Source organism: Engraulis encrasicolus, unplaced genomic scaffold, assembly GCF_034702125.1.
Source record: "Engraulis encrasicolus isolate BLACKSEA-1 unplaced genomic scaffold, IST_EnEncr_1.0 scaffold_31_np1212, whole genome shotgun sequence".
NCBI lineage: Eukaryota > Metazoa > Chordata > Actinopteri > Clupeiformes > Engraulidae > Engraulis > Engraulis encrasicolus.
The window spans coordinates 1,522,313-1,540,563 of record NW_026945610.1 but is presented as its reverse complement, the minus strand read 5'-3'; the positions used below and the strand labels follow the sequence as shown (position 1 = coordinate 1,540,563).

The 18,251-nt window shown below is 43.9% G+C and overlaps 1 protein-coding gene across 1 annotated transcript in view; it reads right to left on the bottom strand.

Annotated features, from left to right (window-relative positions):
• LOC134443423 (NLR family CARD domain-containing protein 3-like) overlaps positions 1 to 3,688 on the bottom strand; it is an 80,833-nt gene extending 77,145 nt beyond the window's left edge. The window contains exon 1 of the mRNA XM_063193208.1: positions 3,629 to 3,688. The gene's annotated coding sequence lies outside the window, so the exon portion shown is untranslated. The remainder of the gene's footprint in view (positions 1 to 3,628) is intronic.
• Between the last annotated feature and the right edge of the window lie 14,563 nt (positions 3,689 to 18,251).

Here is an 18,251-nt window from a genome sequence, read left to right as displayed (position 1 = left end):
TTGATGTAAGCCTGCGGCAGAAAACACTTCGGGTGTAAAGGTGGATGGGTGTCACGGTTCAAATGGCATTAGGGCGATTCTACTCCGAACCATCGCTTTAAGGCTTTTGAACGTTGCGAAGCAAACTTTTGGGAGCTATTTTAGAAATCCACTTCTATCATTTGTTGCTATTTCAGTTTCGTGACAACGCTGTGTTACGAACGTGCTTGCGTTGCGAGACATGTCTTGTGGTTGCAACTAATAACGACCAACACTTGTTTCAGGAGCTCCTGTAAGTCAGCGTTAGCAGAAAACAAGGCAATGACATGCAACTTTTTGCTTTTATTATTGCACATAAAGGCACTCGAACCGCGGTAGACTCAAACGCTGGTTATGCAGCAGTCCACACAAACGCGAGGCGAGGGCACGAGCTGCTAGTGGCAAACTTCAGCGGACTCAAACTCCAGCTCTAACTATCCCCCGAGTTGTTCAAAAAAACAATGACGACTGCTTGTTGGAAACGGACCGGTTGATCTTGAGTTAATAGAAGCGCCACTTAACCAGGAGACCTATAACCCAATCATAAATAGCCCTAAATTTCACTGCGCAAAAATGTCCTCCTCAATGAAAATGAACATGGCATGAGCAGAGAACGCAGAGGGCCTATTCTCGCATGGTGAAAAATAGTGGTAGTATGTAGTAGCCTAGTTTTGGGTGATCTTCCTTGCACCACTAGCCTATGACCAAGAATGGCTCCACAAATTAGTGGTGTAATTGTCAGTTTAATAGTCAAATACTAAATGTTATGTTTAGATGTAGGCTGGTACACATTTTGAATAGAGTGAAGGAAAAGGAGGCCTTATTTTTAAACCCTATTGATGCTATTATTATTAGGCCTATTAACAATGATAACAAATAATAATGATAATAATAATAATAATAATAATAATAATAATAATAATAATAATAATAATAGTGTGATGATAACAATGTTTATTATTGTTATTATTATTATTATTATTATTATTATTATTATTATTATTATTATTATTATTATTATTATAACGCGTGACTACCGGTCCGCGAAAAAAAAATGGGACTCAAACCGGTCCCTGGTGCTAAAAAGGTTGGGGAACCCTGGAGTAGGGTATCAAAGTAGACCAGGGGAAGGAAAAAAACACTCACAATGTACCACTCCAAGCACAGTTAAATTTTCTCTTTTTTTCTTTGACAGGGCCACAACATGTAAATGTCAGCGTTACAATGGTCCCAGCCAGACACATATAGAGTAGGGTATCAAAGTAGACCAGGGGAAGGAAAAAAACACTCACAATCCACCAGTCCGAGCACAGTTCAATTTAGTAGGTATTGAAGAAGGGAAAAGAAAACACTCCATGTACCACTCCAAGCAGTTCGATGTTCTCTCTTTTGTTGACAAGAGTAGGAAATAGAGCAACTCACTCTGCTATACGGACCGCTGCAAATGACACAGAGCCAACAGTAATATACAACACAGAGCCAACAGTAATACACAATTAGAGCTAACAGTAATACACAACTACCAACAGAAATACACAACACAGAGCTAACAGTAATACACAATCACACAGAGCCAACAGTAATACACAATTAGAGCTAACAGTAATACACAATTAGAGCTAACAGTAATACACAACACAGAGGCAACAGTAATAAACAACACAGAGGCAACAGTAATAAACAACACAGAGCCAACAGTACTACAGTGCTGGCCAAAAGTATTGGCACCCCTTCAATTCTGTCAGATACTGCCATATATGACTTTAGGGGGCGTGTTCTTTTCATTGAAGGTGAAAAAGTGGATCGCACTCGGGTTCCTCTTTTCTTCTTTTTTATTTTGTATTTACATAGCAGCAGAAGTGTCGACAAACGTTTCGGCTGTTGCCTTCGTCAGTGTGTCATCTTACTAAGCTACTTCCTGAGTTTTATCTAGGCGTCTCCTTTGATCACCTGTTGATGATTGGGGATGACGCAGTACGCGCTCCAAAGCATCAGGCCTGAAGGCCGTTCTTTAATTGGAGCGCCCACTGCGCCACCCCCTGGATCAGCACTTTTCATTGAGAAGGCCTCATTTATTTTTCCTCTATTCATTTGAGTTAGCAGAAAAAATGAGGCCTTCAAAGAAAAGAACACGGTCCCTAAAGTCAAATATAAAAAATATTCCCTGATGTTTTGAGGTTGCTTTGCTGCCTCTGGCACTGGACTACTTGACCATGTACTTGGAATTATGAAGTCTGAAGACCATCAACACATTTTTCAGCATAATGTAAGAGTCCACCCCTGAATCCCATAGAAAACCAATGGAGAGATCTCAAAATGGCAATGTGCAGAACGCACCCTTCAAACCACCTCAAGGATGGTCTAAAATTCCAGCAGAGTGTTGTAGGAAACTCATTGATGGTTACCAGAAGTGGTTGTTCTCAGTTATTTTGTCTAAAGGTTGTGCTACCAAGTATTAGGCTGAGGGAGTCAATACTTCTGTCCGGCCCATTTTTGGAGTTTTGTGTAAAATGGTCATTCATTTGACTTTTTTTCATTCTCTTTTGTGTTTGTTCATTGCAAGACATATAAATGAAGCTATTAATAACAAAGCATTTGTGATTGCAATCATTGTCTGGAAGAAATTGAGTATTATCTGACAGAATTGAAGGGGTGCCAATACTTTTGGCCAGCACTGTACACAACACAGAGCTAACAGAGCCAACAGTAATACACAACACAGAGATAACAGTAATACACAATTACACAGATCCAACATTAACACACAATTACACAGAGCGAACAGTAATACACAATTACACAGAGCTAACAGTATGTTCAGGTGCATGAAACTTGAAATTACACTGTGTGCTAGTCTCAGCTAAAACCCAATATGTCAGCAGGTCAATTTCCTTTTCTGATTACACTGTGTGCTAGTCTCAGCTAAAACCCAATATGTCAGCAGGTCAATTTCCTTTTCTGACAGGGTAGGAAATGGAGCAACACACTGTGTTACACACGGACGGCTGCAAATGACACAGAGCCAACAATCATACACATTTAGCCAGCGTGAAATTGAAGGGGATGTTTACAATGCAAGATTATCAAAGACCCGCAAACTGTATTACTTTTAAGCAAGTAAAGTCAAGTAGGCTGAAATGTACTTAAAAAAGAGCACCACACTACAAACATACACAACACACTATGTAACACAGACAGAGCCAACAAGCATACACATTTACCAAGTTGGATAAACCAAGCATACACATTTACCAAGTGGGATCAACCAAGCATACACATTTACCAAGTTGGATCAACCAAGCATACACAGTTACCAAGTTGGATCAACCAAGCATACACATTTACCAAGTTGGATCAACCAAGCATACACAGTTACCAAGTTGGATCAACCAAGCATACACATTTACCAAGTTGGATCAACCAAGCATACACATTTACCAAGCATACACATTTACCAAGTGGGATAAACCAAGCATACACATTTACCAAGTGGGATAAACCAAGCATACACATTTACCAAGTGGGAAATTGATGTTTACAATGAAAGATTGTGAAAGACCCGTAAATTCCAGCAAGATCCAGTAAGTAAAATCCAGTAAGATGTACTTACATGACAAGTGTTTAAACTGCAGACTGTTGAGGGAAGCACAGCACAGCGATAGAAGTTGATCGTCTTGACGCAGCGCAAAATGGAGACGTTAACTTTCACATCCTCCTTTCACTTCCTGGACGTGCATGCACCTTTTCCCTCCACACAGCTCTGCCATGTCGTTTCTCTTTACCTCTCTCTCTCTCTCTCTCTCTCTTTACCTCTCTCTCTCTTTACCTCTCTCTCTCTCTCTCTCTCTCTCTCTCTCTCTCTCTCTCTCTCTCTCTCTCTCTCTCTCTCTCTCTCTCTCTCTCTCTCTCTCGTAGCCTCATAATGCACAGCACGCCGTGCCACCAGTGTCATGCAGGCCTCTTTTCCACTGCCGGTTTTCTGGTAGGCCTACAGCCCGACAAAGCATGAATCAGCTGCCACTTTTTTGCTTTTCAAAAAGGCAAGACACAGCTCGACCAGAAAAGCGGCAGTGGAAAAGAGGCAATACAAAAGAAGCAATACAGGTCTGCATGCAGAGACCAATCCCACATAGAAACAAGCTATGGGCCATATATGGCAGGCTCAGGAAAGGATCTACACACTGCTTGCAAAAGTGCATCTTCAGATCTTTGATCGAAACGTTGCTCCTAATAAATTAAGTCTTTTGCAAGCAGTGTGCAGATCCTTTCCCGCTCCTACATGTTTTTTTATTTGGCACCTGCTGATGCTTTTTTGCTGGATGTGCGCACTTTCCACTACACCATATATGGCCGGGGACATTTGGCGAAACATATGAGACGGCACATGGCCCTCATTTGGGCCAAATACCGTATCATGACTATGTGAAAACAAAAGAAGGCGTAAATCTGCCATACATTTGCCAAAATGCATCTTTGGAATGCCATAAATTCCCTGCCAGAGTTTAAACATAATTTACCCAGAATTACTGTACTCATAATTAAATCATAATGCACCCAGAAAAGCCAAAACTAACTAAAACTAACCCTAACCCTAACCCTAACCCTAACCCTAGGTGATACAAGGAAAATGAAATCATGTTTCTCATGAAAGGACATAGACATACACAGGACTGGCATTTAGAGACTGACATCAAAGTACAAGACAGGACAGGTAACACTGATGGTCCAATACCCATAAAGCGATCAAGTAATGAAAATACTGAGCATTTAACATTGGTGAGTGACAGTGATGGAGCAGTGATGAACCAGTAACAATAAAGTGATAGAGTAATAAATAACAATTTAAACATTAAATAACAACTTACACATTTTACATTGAACATTTAACATATAGAGGAAAGCAGAATAGTAAAATACAAAAATATTAAGTCAAGGTTATGCTGTGCTTCACACAATGCAGTCCAACATAGTCCATTACAATGCAATCCAGTTGGCCCAGCAGTAGCATTGTAGCAGCGTAGTGTGTTGTATGTGTAGGAGGTAGCCAGCAGTAGCATTGTAGCAGCGTAGTGTGTTGTATGTGTATGTGGTCCAGCAGTAGCATTGTAGCAGCGTAGGGTGTTGTATGTGTAGTGCAGTAACATTGTAGCAGCGTAGTGTGTTGTATGTGTAGGAGGTAGCCAGCAGTAGCATTGTAGCAGCGTATGTGTAGCCAGCAGTAGCATTGTAGCAGCGTAGTGTGTTGTATGTGTAGTGCAGTAACATTGTAGCATTGTAGCAGCGTAGTGTGTTGTATGTGTAGGAGGTAGCCAGCAGTAGCATTGTAGCAGCGTATGTGTAGCCAGCAGTAGCATTGTAGCAGCGTAGGGTGTTGTATGTGTATGTGGTCCAGCAGTAGCATTGTAGCATTGTAGTGTGTTGTATGTGTAGCCAGCAGTAGCATTGTAGCAGTGTAGGGTGTTGTATGTGTATGTGGTCCAGCAGTAGCATTGTAGCATTGTAGCAGTGTAGGGTGTTGTATGTGTATGTGGTCCAGCAGTAGCATTGTAGCAACGTAGGGTGTTGTATGTGTAGGTAGCCAGCAGTAGCATTGTAGCAGCGTAGTGTGTTGTATGTGTAGGGGGTAGCCAGCAGTAGTATTGTAGCATTGTAGCAGCGTAGTGTGTTGTATGTGTAGGGGGTAGAAAAGTAGCATTGTAGCATTGTAGCATTGTAGCAGCGTAGGGTGTTGTATGTGTAGGAGGTAGCCAGCAGTAGCATTGTAGCAGCGTAGCATTGTAGCAGCGTAAGGTGTTGTATGTGTAGGGGGTAGTAGCATTGTAGCAGCGTAGGGTGTTGTATGTGTATGTGGTCCAGCAGTAGCATTGTAGCATTGTAGCAGCGTAGGGTGTAGTATGTGTAGGGTGTAGGGCAGGAAGGTGCAAAGTCACATAGTGCACACCGTCTCTTGGTGGTGGATGTCCGAGATAGTGCAGGTAAGGTGCAGACCAATAATAATAATAATAATAATAATAATAATACTTTTGTTTCATATAGCGACTTTCAAAACAACCAAGGTCGCTTCAGAGAGTATCGTGTAGGAAAGTGTGAGTGTGTGTGCGCGTCAGTGTGTGAGCGTGTGTGTGAATGCATGTAAGTGAAAGTGCTTGTGGAACTAGCTGCCATAAGCCTCCAGGAAGAGATGTGTCTTAAAGGAACAGACCACCCTTTTTTGATTTTCACATAATTGCAGTATCTCCAAGCATTATTCATGAACGTGCATATAATTTTCGTCTATGTGTTTGCATTGCCCCGTTTGACAGTATACCCAAATTAGGCATAGTAATGCAAGTCTATGGTACAAAATAAAACACCATCAAATGTACTTCTAAACCACTTTAAAATGAATGTAACATTCACCAGAGTGTAAAACAGCAATTTAATTCGGTCCAGTGATCACTTGTGGCTTGATGCTAAAGATACCAGTTACTTTCAGTGATTATGCTAAGCTATGCTAATAATTCTGATCCAATAAATCTAAGTACTGAAAACACAGAGAAGATACATGCGTATCAATGTGTGAATATGTGTATTTTCATAGCATATCAATGTGTCAATATGTGTATTTTCATAGCATATCAATGTGTCAATATGTGTATTTTCATAGCATATCAATGTGTCAATATGTGTAATTTCATACAGAGCATAACAATGTGTCAGTATGTATAATTTCATAGCATATCAATGTGTCAATATGTGTATTTTCATAGCATATCAATGTGTCAATATGTGTATTTTCATAGCATATCAATGTGTCAATATGTGTATTTTCATAGCATATCAATGTGTCAATATGTGTATTTTCATACATGCGTATCAATGTGTCAATTGGTGTATTTTCATATATAGTATATCAATGTGTCAGTAGGTGTATTTTCAGGCTGGAAGTGTTCTCTGCCCCCCGAAGGTCTCTTTTGAAAAAATCCAATTCAACTCTGACATCCCAACTCTAAATTAATAAAATACTGGAGAGACCCACGCACACACAAACACACACACGCATGCACGCACGCACGCACACACACACACGCACGCGCACACACACATCCACAACTGCAGCTGCAAAGTAGGGTATTTTTTTTTAACTAAGAGTAGTTTTCCTTTTTTAGAAATACTTAGTGAATGAAGAATAGTTGTCCCAAAAATTGTTGTGTCTAGGCTGACAGAATTATTGGAATATATATATTTTTAAACGATGGCCTTGAATCTATGATCCATGAAAGTGAAACATTATTTGGTGCTGTAGTCCCCCAATAGTTGTTGGGGATGAGAGGACACTTTATTGTTTTCTCCACAGAGGTGAAACACCAGACCACAAGCACAAGAAGAGCACAGGAGAAGCATATACTGTACTGTAATCCATCCGTGGTTTCGCTTTCTGCTCATACTACTTTCCAATATGCGGACTTGTCCTTCCTTGCTCACTTGCCTGCTTGTGTGAATTTATGATGATGTCACTGACGACAGAAAAAATATTCAATATCTGGCAAAAGCGCAATTCCAATGTCATTTTCTCATTTGCAATTGGGGTGGTGAAAGAAAAGCTCTCCACTGCCCTGCCCCTGACAGTAGGGAAACTTCATTGTTTTCTCCACAAAGGTGGGGACAGGAGGCAGGACGAGGCCTCAAGCACAAGTGGAGGACGGGAGTGTGCATATTGGAACTCAACCAGTGGGTGTTCGAGACGAGTTGGGCTTTGGCGCGAGTGTCTCCTGGCCTGTGGAGTGCGCTCGCGACGCAGGGGCCGTCCTCTTCTAGGCAGCTCAGCCCTCTCGCGCTGTCTGTTGTGCTGCCACGTCACGTAATCCCGACTGACTGACTGGAAGCTCTTTAGCTCGCGAGTCGCGACGTGCTGACAACAACAACTAGAGCTAAACTCCGCTGTAGACCGCATTCGAGTTCTCATTCTAGAACGACAGCAAACAACAAACTCGCGCGGACTTCTAACAAGTTGAGAACTCAGAATTCCACGAGGCGAAGGGATCCCGCCAACACAAACAACAACATTCCTTTCGGGACTTTCTGTAAGTAGAAAATAAGTTTCGTGTGTGAGAGCTGTAAGAAGAGGGCGGGGGCTGTCTGTTCGCTCCTCTCCCATGTGTGCGTGTGTGTCGGTAGCGTTTCCTTTCCCTCCTTTCCAGACAAGCTCAAACTCCTTCCACAACGTTTGTGTGCTTGTGGCACTTTTGGACCGTTTATTTGCCTGTAGTTTAGATGCAGTGACACGAAACTCGACTAAACTCCCAGAAGGAAAGCAGCTGTCTCTCCTCTGCCGTGTGTGTCGGTAGGCTACCGTTTCAAACTCCTCTCACGCTGTGTTTGTTGCACTTTTGAAATATTGATAAAGTTTAGTTTTAGTTTAGTAGCCTACAGTAAAGCTCTCCCGACGTCACTTCAGTTTCAGACTTCAGCGCAAGGAGCCTGTATAGTAGAGTAGAGTAGAGTTCCGTTCTCCTGTAGAGTTCTCAGAGTCTCTCGTCTCGTGCGCTTCTCTCATGGCGTCGGAACACACGCTCTCGAGGTGTGTGTGTGTGTGTGTGTGTGTGTGTGTGTGTGTGTGTGTGTGTGTGTGTGGTCAGCTGTCTGTGTCGCGTGAAAACTTGAGGACCGTGGAAGGAAGGAAGCGCGAGGTGCCCACCTGTTGCGCGCGCGCGCGCACACTCACACCCCTCACCCTCACACACACACACACACACACACACACACACACACACACACACACACACACACACAGCCACAGTGTCATCTTTCTAACACTAGCCTCGTCTACATGATGATTTATTTCCAAATTAATGGTTCAGTTGTCCTGGCTATTATATAGTTCATTCAAGTTGACATTGCACATTCATGTCGGTTCCGAATTGTGAAGTACTTACATGATGTTTTCGCAGTTTAATTGAGATAATTCTGAATAACATGTCTCAGGCAAATGAGGTGTGTGTGTGTGTGTGCGTGTGTGCGTGTGTGTGTGTGTGTGTGTGTGTGTGTGTGTGTGTGTGTGTGTGTGTGTGTGTGTGTGTGCGTGTGTGTGTGTGTGCATGGGTGCCGCAAGGGGGCGGGGGTTAAGGTGTTAGATTCTAAGGGCCCAACAGCTCTGACTGGGCCCTGGAAGGATGCTGATAACATAATTTGTCATTTTGGGAGCCAAACATTTTAATCTTTCATGGGGCCCAACATTTTTATCAGCGCCCCTGTGTGTGTGTGTGTGTGCGCACGTGCACATTTCATCTTCATCACTGATGGCTGCTGCCTCACTCCATTCAGTTACTCGTGTGTGTGTGTGTGTGTGTGTGTGTGTGTGTGTGTGTGTGTGTGTGTGTGTGTGTGTGTGTGTGTGTGTGTGTGTGTGTGTGTGTGTGTGTGTGAGAGAGTTAAAGGGCCGATCCGATAGCTCAGTGTTAATGATACTGTATTGAGGCTTCAGGAGGGAGGTTTACTAGTGTTCCACACCACACTCTGCTAGTTGTATTGAGGCTTCAGGAGGGAGGTTTACTAACGACCCACACCACACTCTGAGGAGGGAGGTTTACTAGTGTTCCACGCCACACTCTGCTAGTTGTATTGAGGCTTCAGGAGGTTTACTAATGTTCCACACCACACTCTGCTAGTTGTATTGAGGCTTCAGGAGGGAGGTTTACTAACGTTCCACGCCACACTCTGCTAGTTGTATTGAGGCTTCAGGAGGGAGGTTTACTAACGCTCCACACCACACTCTGCTAGTTGTATTGAGGCTTCGGGAGGGAGGTTTACTAACGTTCCACACCACACTCTGCTAGTTGTATTGAGGCTTCAGGAGGGAGGTTTACTAACGTTCCACACCACACTCTGCTAGTTGGCTTCAGGAGGGAGGTTTACTAGTGTTCCACACCACACTCTGCTAGTTGGCTTCAGGAGGGAGGTTTACTAATGTTCCACACCACACTCTGCTAGTTGTATTGAGGCTTCGGGAGGGAGGTTTACTAACGTTCCACACCACACTCTGCTAGTTGTATTGAGGCTTCGGGAGGGAGGTTTACTAACGTTCCACACCACACTCTGCTAGTTGTATTGAGGCTTCAGGAGGGAGGTTTACTAACGTTCCACACCACACTCTGCTAGTTGTATTGAGGCTTCAGGAGGGAGGTTTACTAGTGTTCCACACCACACTCTGCTAGTTGGCTTCAGGAGGGAGGTTTACTAGTGTTCCACACCACACTCTGCTAGTTGGCTTCAGGAGGGAGGTTTACTAGTGTTCCACACCACACTCTGCTAGTTGTATTGAGGCTTCAGGAGGGAGGTTTACTAGTGTTCCACACCACACTCTGCTAGTTGTATTGAGGCTTCAGGAGGTTTACTAATGTTCCACACCACACTCTGCTAGTTGTATTGAGGCTTCAGGAGGTTTACTAGTGTTCCACACCACACTCTGCTAGTTGTATTATAGCCTACATCAGGGGAGGGCCGCATTGGGTTTAGAATATTGACCGAAGGGCCGGATGCCACTGACAACTTGCCCATGTCAATGATAAAACATAGTGTACACTGACGTAACTTGGCAGCAATGATATTCACATTGTAATTAAATGTATTTAGATGAAGCCGATGTATTTGGTTAATCTTAAATTCACAAGACTTTTGTTTTAGGTAGCATTTTAAGAATTAAGATTTAAAAGTTGTCTTTCTTGTAAAGGCTCTGGGGGCCACATGAAATGGTAGGGGGCCGCATATGGCTCTGGGGGCCACATGAAATGGCTCAGGAGGGCTCTGGGGGCCACATGAAATGGCTCAGGAGGGCTCTGGGGGCCACATGAAATGGCTCAGGGGGCCGCATAACAGGGGGCGGCATATGGCTCAGGGGGCCGCATATGGCTCAGGGGGCGGCATATGGCCCCCGGGCCTGAGTTCGTCCACATCTGGCCCACATCTGTTATCTGTGGATTTCCCGTTTTATTGGCCACGCCCCGTTCAGGACATTCCTACTCCATGTTCTCGTCTAGGATAACTGACCCCCCCCCCCGTCTGCTTCCCTGCAGTTTGTGTGTGTGAGTGTGTGTGTGTGTGTGTGTGTGTGTGTGTGTGTGTGTGTGTGTGTGTGTGTGTGTGATGATCATATAGTAGAGTAGAGTAGAGTAGAGTATCACCACAGTGTTAACATGTGCCAAGTGGCACATAGAAGCCAAGACAAAGTGGCCAGAACGTGTCCAGGAGTGTCCATAGTCTCTCTGTCTAGTACAATGTCCATAGTATTCCTTGGAAAAAGGATGGGGTCGCCCCCTGTGTCACTCCACACACACACACACACACACACACACACACACACACACACACACACACACACACACACACACACACACACACACACACACACACACACACACCAAAAATAAAGTGTACATAGTGTCACCTGTGCTGGGTGGCCAAGACAGAGTTACCACCAAAGTGTCCAGGAGTATCAGTAGTCCAAGGGGTTACACACATCGCCAACTGTGTCTCTCCACACACACACACACACACACACACACACACACACACACACACACACACACACACACACACACACACACACACACACACAAGCAGCTGTGCATTCCACTGAAGAGGAGTCAAAGTGTAAAGAGTCCAGGTAGATAAGTGTGCAGGAGGAGGATCTGTAATGCAGTCCAGTCCCCTATGACGATCTCTCTTTGTGTGTCCTTCTGTGCAATGTTGAAAAGCTGGATGGCCCTGGGTACAAAGGACTTCCGCAGCCTATCTGTCTGGCAGGAGATGGCGCGCAGTCTGTAGCTGAACAGGCTTCTCTGGTTGTCGAAGACTGGGTACAGGGGGTGCTTGTAGTTGTCCAAGATAGAGTCCAATCTGCTAAGTGTCCTCTTGTCAGCTGTGGTTGTGAGGGCGTCCAGTTCTGTGCCTACCACAGACCCTGCTTTCCTCACCAGCCTGTCAAGCCGTCCAGCATCTCTCTTCCTAATGCTGCCACCCCAGCATGCCACAGCATATGAGAGCACACTGGCCATTGCAGACTGGTAGAACATCTGCAGGAGTCTTTCTCAGAAAGTAGAGTCTGCTCTGTCCTTTCTTGTACAGTGCATTTGAGTTAGCAGACCAGTCCAGTTTAGAGTCCAGGTCTCGATGGAGACAGGCAACAGGGGTGGGGTGGTTCGCCTGAAGTTGGTGTTCAGCCGCAACTGGTTGGTTCTGCACCATTTGACAAAGTCCTCCACCAGTCCCCTGTACTCCCCCTCCTGCCCATCTTTGATGCATCCAACAATGGCTGTGTCATCCGAGAACTTTTGCATGTGGCAGGTCTTCGTGTTGTAGTTGAAGTCAGTGGTGTACAGGGTGAACAGCACGGGGGAAAGCACCGTTCCTTGTGGAGCTCCAGTGCTGCTGATTACAGTCTCTGATGTGAGGTCACCTAGTCTGACGAACTGGGGCCTTCCTGTGAGGTAGTCTGTGATCCAGTTCACCAGCCCCGTCTCCACTCCCATCTGCAGTAGTTTGTTTCTCAACAGGAGTGGCTGTATTGTGTTGAAGGCGCTGGAGAAATCAAAGAACATGATTCTAACAGCACTGCTTCCTTTGTCCAGGTGAGAATGCACTCTGTGCAGCAGATACAGAATAGCATCCTCAACTCCCACCTTCTCCTGGTAGGCAAATTGTAGTGGGTCTAGTGCGTGGTGAACTTGGGGTTTCAGTATGTTGAGCAGCAGTGCACGCTCGAATGTCTTCATTATATGTGATGTGAGGGCTACCGGTCTGTAGTCATTCAGTTCTTTGGGGTGTGGCTTTTTGGGGACAGGTATGAGGCATGATGTTTTCCACTGTGTGGGCACCTTACCCTCTTGCAGACTCTTGTTGAAGATGTGTTGCAGTGGCTCAGCTAGCTCTTCTGCACAGGTCTTGAGGAGTCTCTCTCTGTGTGTGTGTGTGTGTGTGTGTGTGTGTGTGTGTGTGTGTGTGTGTGTGTGTGTGTGTGTGTGTGGGTGTGGGTGGGGGTGGGGGTGTGGGTGTGTGTGTGTGTGTGTGTGTGTGTGTGTGGGTGTGGGTGTGGGTGGGGGTGGGGGTGTCGGTGTGTGGGTGTGGGTGTGGGTGTGGGTGTGTTTGTGCACAAGAATGTAGTTAGAGGACTGCAGTTAGGAGGACTGCAAAAAAGAGGAGCAAAGAATTTGGCAAAGTTTTGCTCTCTTTCAGATATTATTGGTATTATGCAGATATGGAGACATAGATGTTTTGTTTATCCATGAATTTTGAATGCTATAACAATAAGAGCACTGGTGCTATGTAAAAATGTGTAGCTCCAAAGATCTATCAGCATGTCAAAAACCTTTTCCAAAATATTTAGATTTTGTACCCTGTTGCTTGTCTCTTGGATCCAAATAAAAGTAATCAAGTGTGTGTGTGTGCGTGTGCGTGTGCGTGTGCGTGTGCGTGTGCGTGTGCGTGTGCGTGTGCGTGTGTGTGCCCCTCGCCCCCTGGCTTCCATATCCCTAAATGCCCCTCACACCCTAAATGCCCCTCGCCCCCTAATGNCCCTCGCCCCCTGGCTTCCATATCCCTAAATGCCCCTCACACCCTAAATGCCCCTCGCCCCCTAATGCCCCTCGCCCCCTGGCTTCCATATCTCTAAATGCCCCTCGCCCCCTAAATGCCCCTCGCCCCCTAATGCCCCTCGCCCCCTGGCTTCCATATCTCTAAATGCCCCTCGCCCCCTAAATGCCCTCTAATGCCCCTCGCCCCCTGGCTTCCATATATCTAAATGCCCCTCGCCCCCTGGCTTCCATATATCTAAATGCCCCTCGCCTCCTAAATGCCCCTCGCCCCTAGGCTTAAAATGTCCTAATGCCTATATGCATAATGACAATAAAATGTCTATATAGACAGCATGAGTTCAGTAGTCAGAGCTGTTCTGTAGAGATGTGAGAGTGAATATTTTTTTGTCAGCAAACTATTTGTGGGAGAAAAGAACAGGCTAGTGAGAAGTTTAACCGTGAGTTGAGTTTTGTGGATTTTATTTCTGATTTTGACTGTGAAGATGAGTTCTTACCTCATGGTGCTTCCGAAGTAAATATTATCTAGTTGCGAAGTGGTATTTACAAGTGCGTTGCATTCATGTGCTTTTTTGTCGTTTACAAATAAAAAATGGCGGACCAGAGTGAGACTCGGGACAGTTTTTTTTAATAAAACGATTATAGACTGTTGTTCATCAGCTACAGCAAGCAAATGAATTAGGAAGTCAAAAGGCAAAAATGCTGAATATTTTCTGACACGGTCATTTACCATGACTGTCTGAACATACTGAATGCCGTTTTTTGAGTATTTCAACTTAGCGGTTGCCATGATGAGAGTAGAGTAGAGCCAGCTGTTGTGTACGTCATCATCTCGTTAACTCATTAAGCAAAATTTTGTACGAGTTGTCCAGTGGTAAATACCAGAAGCCGTGGCGTTCATGTGTGCTTCGAATGTCTGCATTTGGTATTTACGATAATACCAGAAGCGGTGGCGTTCATGTGTGCTTCGAATGTCGACATTTGGTATTTACGATAATACCAGAAGCGGTGGCGTTCATGTGTGCTTCGAATGTCGACATTTGGTATTTACGATAATACCAGAAGCGGTTGCGTTCATGTGTGCTTCGAATGTCGACATTTGGTATTTACGATAATACCAGAAGCGGTGGCGTTCATGTGTGCTTCGAATGTCGACATTTGGTATTTACGATAATACCAGAAGCGGTTGCGTTCATGTGTGCTTCGAATGTCGAGTTTGGTATTTACGATAATACCAGAAGCGGTGGCGTTCATGTGTGCTTCGAATGTCGAGTTTGGTATTTACGATAATACTAGAAGCGGTGGCGTTCATGTGTGCTTCGAATGTCGACATTTGGTATTTAAGATAACTACGAGACCACCTGAACCACATGAAGAGGATGATGATTGGTTGAGCACTCGTCCTTAGCACACGGGAGGATGATGATTGGTTGAGCACTCGTCCTTAGCGCACGGGGAAACTTCCAAAGGCAATGGTGTCGGCAGGCGACACGAGGATGCTCTACAAGCACACACAAACACTCAAACTCATACGGTACCTTCATGGGAGCCGTGGCCTAGTGGTTAGAGAGTTGGTCTTTCAATCATCAGATTGACAGTTCGAATCCCTCCTGACAAGTTCAAGTTCAAGTTGGTTTTATTGTCAATTGCTTTACATGCACTGGTCATACAAAGAAGTTGAAATTACGTTTCTTGCTTTCCCATGCAGACATAGACTAATCTAGGTAAGGACATAGACAGTATAGACATAGACAGTACTCATACATGGACATAAGACAGTATGGACATAGACAGCGCTCATACAGACATTTAAAGTGCAAGACTGGACAACAGAAGACTTGTAGAGAACATACATTAAATTAACCAGGCCATTCTGACCTGTAGTGTATTGCATAGGACCCTATGATTCTGATCAGTCCCTACTGATTGCTATGACATTTGATTCCATCACTATTTGGCTTCGTAATGCTGCCTTCTTGGTGAGATCGAAATAAAAGTACTATACTGTGTGTGAGCGTGTGTGTGTGTGTGTGTGTGTGTGTGTGTGTGTGTGTGTGTGTGTGTGTGTGTGTGTGTGTATGTGATCTAACTCAGGGGTTCCCAAACTTTACCATGCCAAGGATTCCAGCCAAGGCCCCCCATATACCACTAGATTCCAGCCAAGGCCCCCCATATACCACTAGATTCCAGCCAAGGTCCCCCATATACCGCTAGATTCCAGTCAAGGCCCCCCCCCCATATACCGCTAGATTCCAGCTGTTAAGAAATTCTCTGCATGCATTATTGAAAATATAAGCTTTCTGTGTTTGTGTCTAAATTCTGTTCTGTGAGCTCTTGCTTTGAGTTCTGTACTAGGAGGTGACATCTCTCCCAGGGTTGTCTCAGACAAATTACCACTTCGCTGAACTATGACCTTGGATGTTTAGGCTACGTGGAAGCTATACAGAACGGCGCCATTACGGAAAAGAGGAGAGACAGACCATATATGTCTCTCATATATAGTTCTACATATGCATGATAGGAAAGATGACGTTAGTATTTACTTGTTAGAATGAGACAATAAAGGCTTGGCCAAGCTGTGGGCATACTCGGGCTTGTTCACTCTGTAAGATCTTTGTGATGGGCAAAATCCCCCGAGCTGCCGCAGTTTTTAAATGTTATCTCTGATTCCTGTGTGTTCTTTCAGGTCAATTTGATAAGTTAATACAGTGAAATTGTTAAGGTGATATAGTAAATTTATTCACACCAGCCAAGGCCCCCCATATACCGCTAGATTCCAGCCAAGGCCCCCATATACCGCTAGATTCCAGCCAAGGCCCCCATATACCACTAGATTCCAGCCAAGGCCCCCATATACCACTAGATTCCAGCCAAGGCCCCCATATACCACTAGATTCCAGACAAGGTCCCTGACAAGGGCCGTACTACACTAGTTTCTCCCTGTGCATCCGGTTTCATAACTTGCTGAAGTTATTGCATTTCTCAACCCATTTAATTCTTACAGAAAGCATAATAAACAATACACATGGTAGGACTACAAAAGAAGTTGATAGCTTATTTCTGGTTCATTTTGTCTACTGAAGTTATTCAGTTTATTGAATGATGCATCCCCACCCCTACTTTGAAAACCACTGATATAACTGGTGTGTGTACATGATCTAACGTGTGTGTGTGTGTGTGTGTGTGTGTGTGTGTGTGTATATGTTTGTAGATGATGTAAAGGGTGTGTGTGTGTGTGTGTGTCTCTCCCGCAGGTGCGTGTGTATGTTATCTACTGGTGTGTGTGTGTGTGTGTGCGTGTTTGCGTGTGCAGTGTGTCCCATACATTGAGGAAACTATGGCGCACCGCAATAGTTTAAATTTGACCGCCATAGTTTCTGAAAATGAAGTAAAAAAAATTATAATAAAAATTTTATATATATATATATATATATATATATATATATATATATATTAGGCATGGTACGGTTTGCGTTGCAAACCGAGACCGTACGGTTTGCATGTCACGGAACGGGCATGTCACGGTTTCAAAAAAAAAAAAAAAAAAGTGACCACCGGCGGACGACGCTATTAAAATCCTACTACTTTTACAAGCATAAAACACAAAGACTACGTAGGATATTGAGTGTGGAAAGACTGATTTCTATCAGCCAACTGAAAGGCATAATGTAACAGCATGCGCCAGCTGACTAGGCTACAGTAGCCTACAAGCAAGTGCAGGTCGGTCAGCAGCGTCACCCTCTCCCCCCTCTCTCTCCACGTTAGCGCAAGTGACTGTTCCCAGCCTTTATGCTGACCATTTTAAATTAAATGAACATGAATTTACAAACAATGACAGATTAGCAGAACAAAGTAGACTATGACTTACGTTACAGTAGCCTAGTGTAGGCTATATCCACGTGGCATTGAATGGGGATTCCGGACGGCAAAATGCGAGATAATTGAACATATCCATCAGATTCACTGCGCTGTCCTTAACTGCAATCAACTGTAGGCCTAATTATATGTAGCCAGTTAAACTCTGACGGACGGAAGGGGACTTTGTGCTGTTGCCTAGTTAACATTGATGTTTAACACTATAACAAAAATAAAATTTGACTGTTTTAAAAGGCTCAGCTTCACAGGAGTTTTGTGAAACATTCTTGTGCATACACTTCTAAAAAAAACGATCTTTTAAAATGATTTGTTACCTTAACTTTCACATTTTAACATAACATAACCCTATCACTTGTTCACTTAAAATTGAATTTGACTTCTGATTTTACTTCTATGCTTCTCACGGCCGGCAGTTTCATGATAGGAAGCAACTGATTCATAAGCGCAAAACTCGCAGAAAGCGGTATCAAAATAAAAGTCCAATTCGTTCTCAGTGTGTCATTAACCAAAATAGTCATACTGCACTGACCTAATGGTCCCATTGCCTACAGGAGTGTAGCTGTTTTATTTTTACACGTCAAATGTGTTATAGCATGTAATATTTTAATATTTGTCAACTTAAAAGTTAGGACTTAGTTCTTCCTTTTTGTGAAATAAATGGAAGCATGTTAAAATCATTGATATCTTTCCTCTTTCAGTTGGGTTAAATAAAGTCAAATTCAACATACCCATGATACGCTTACATTTTCATTCTAATTTTTATATAATACATTTTATTTTAAAAAAAAATAA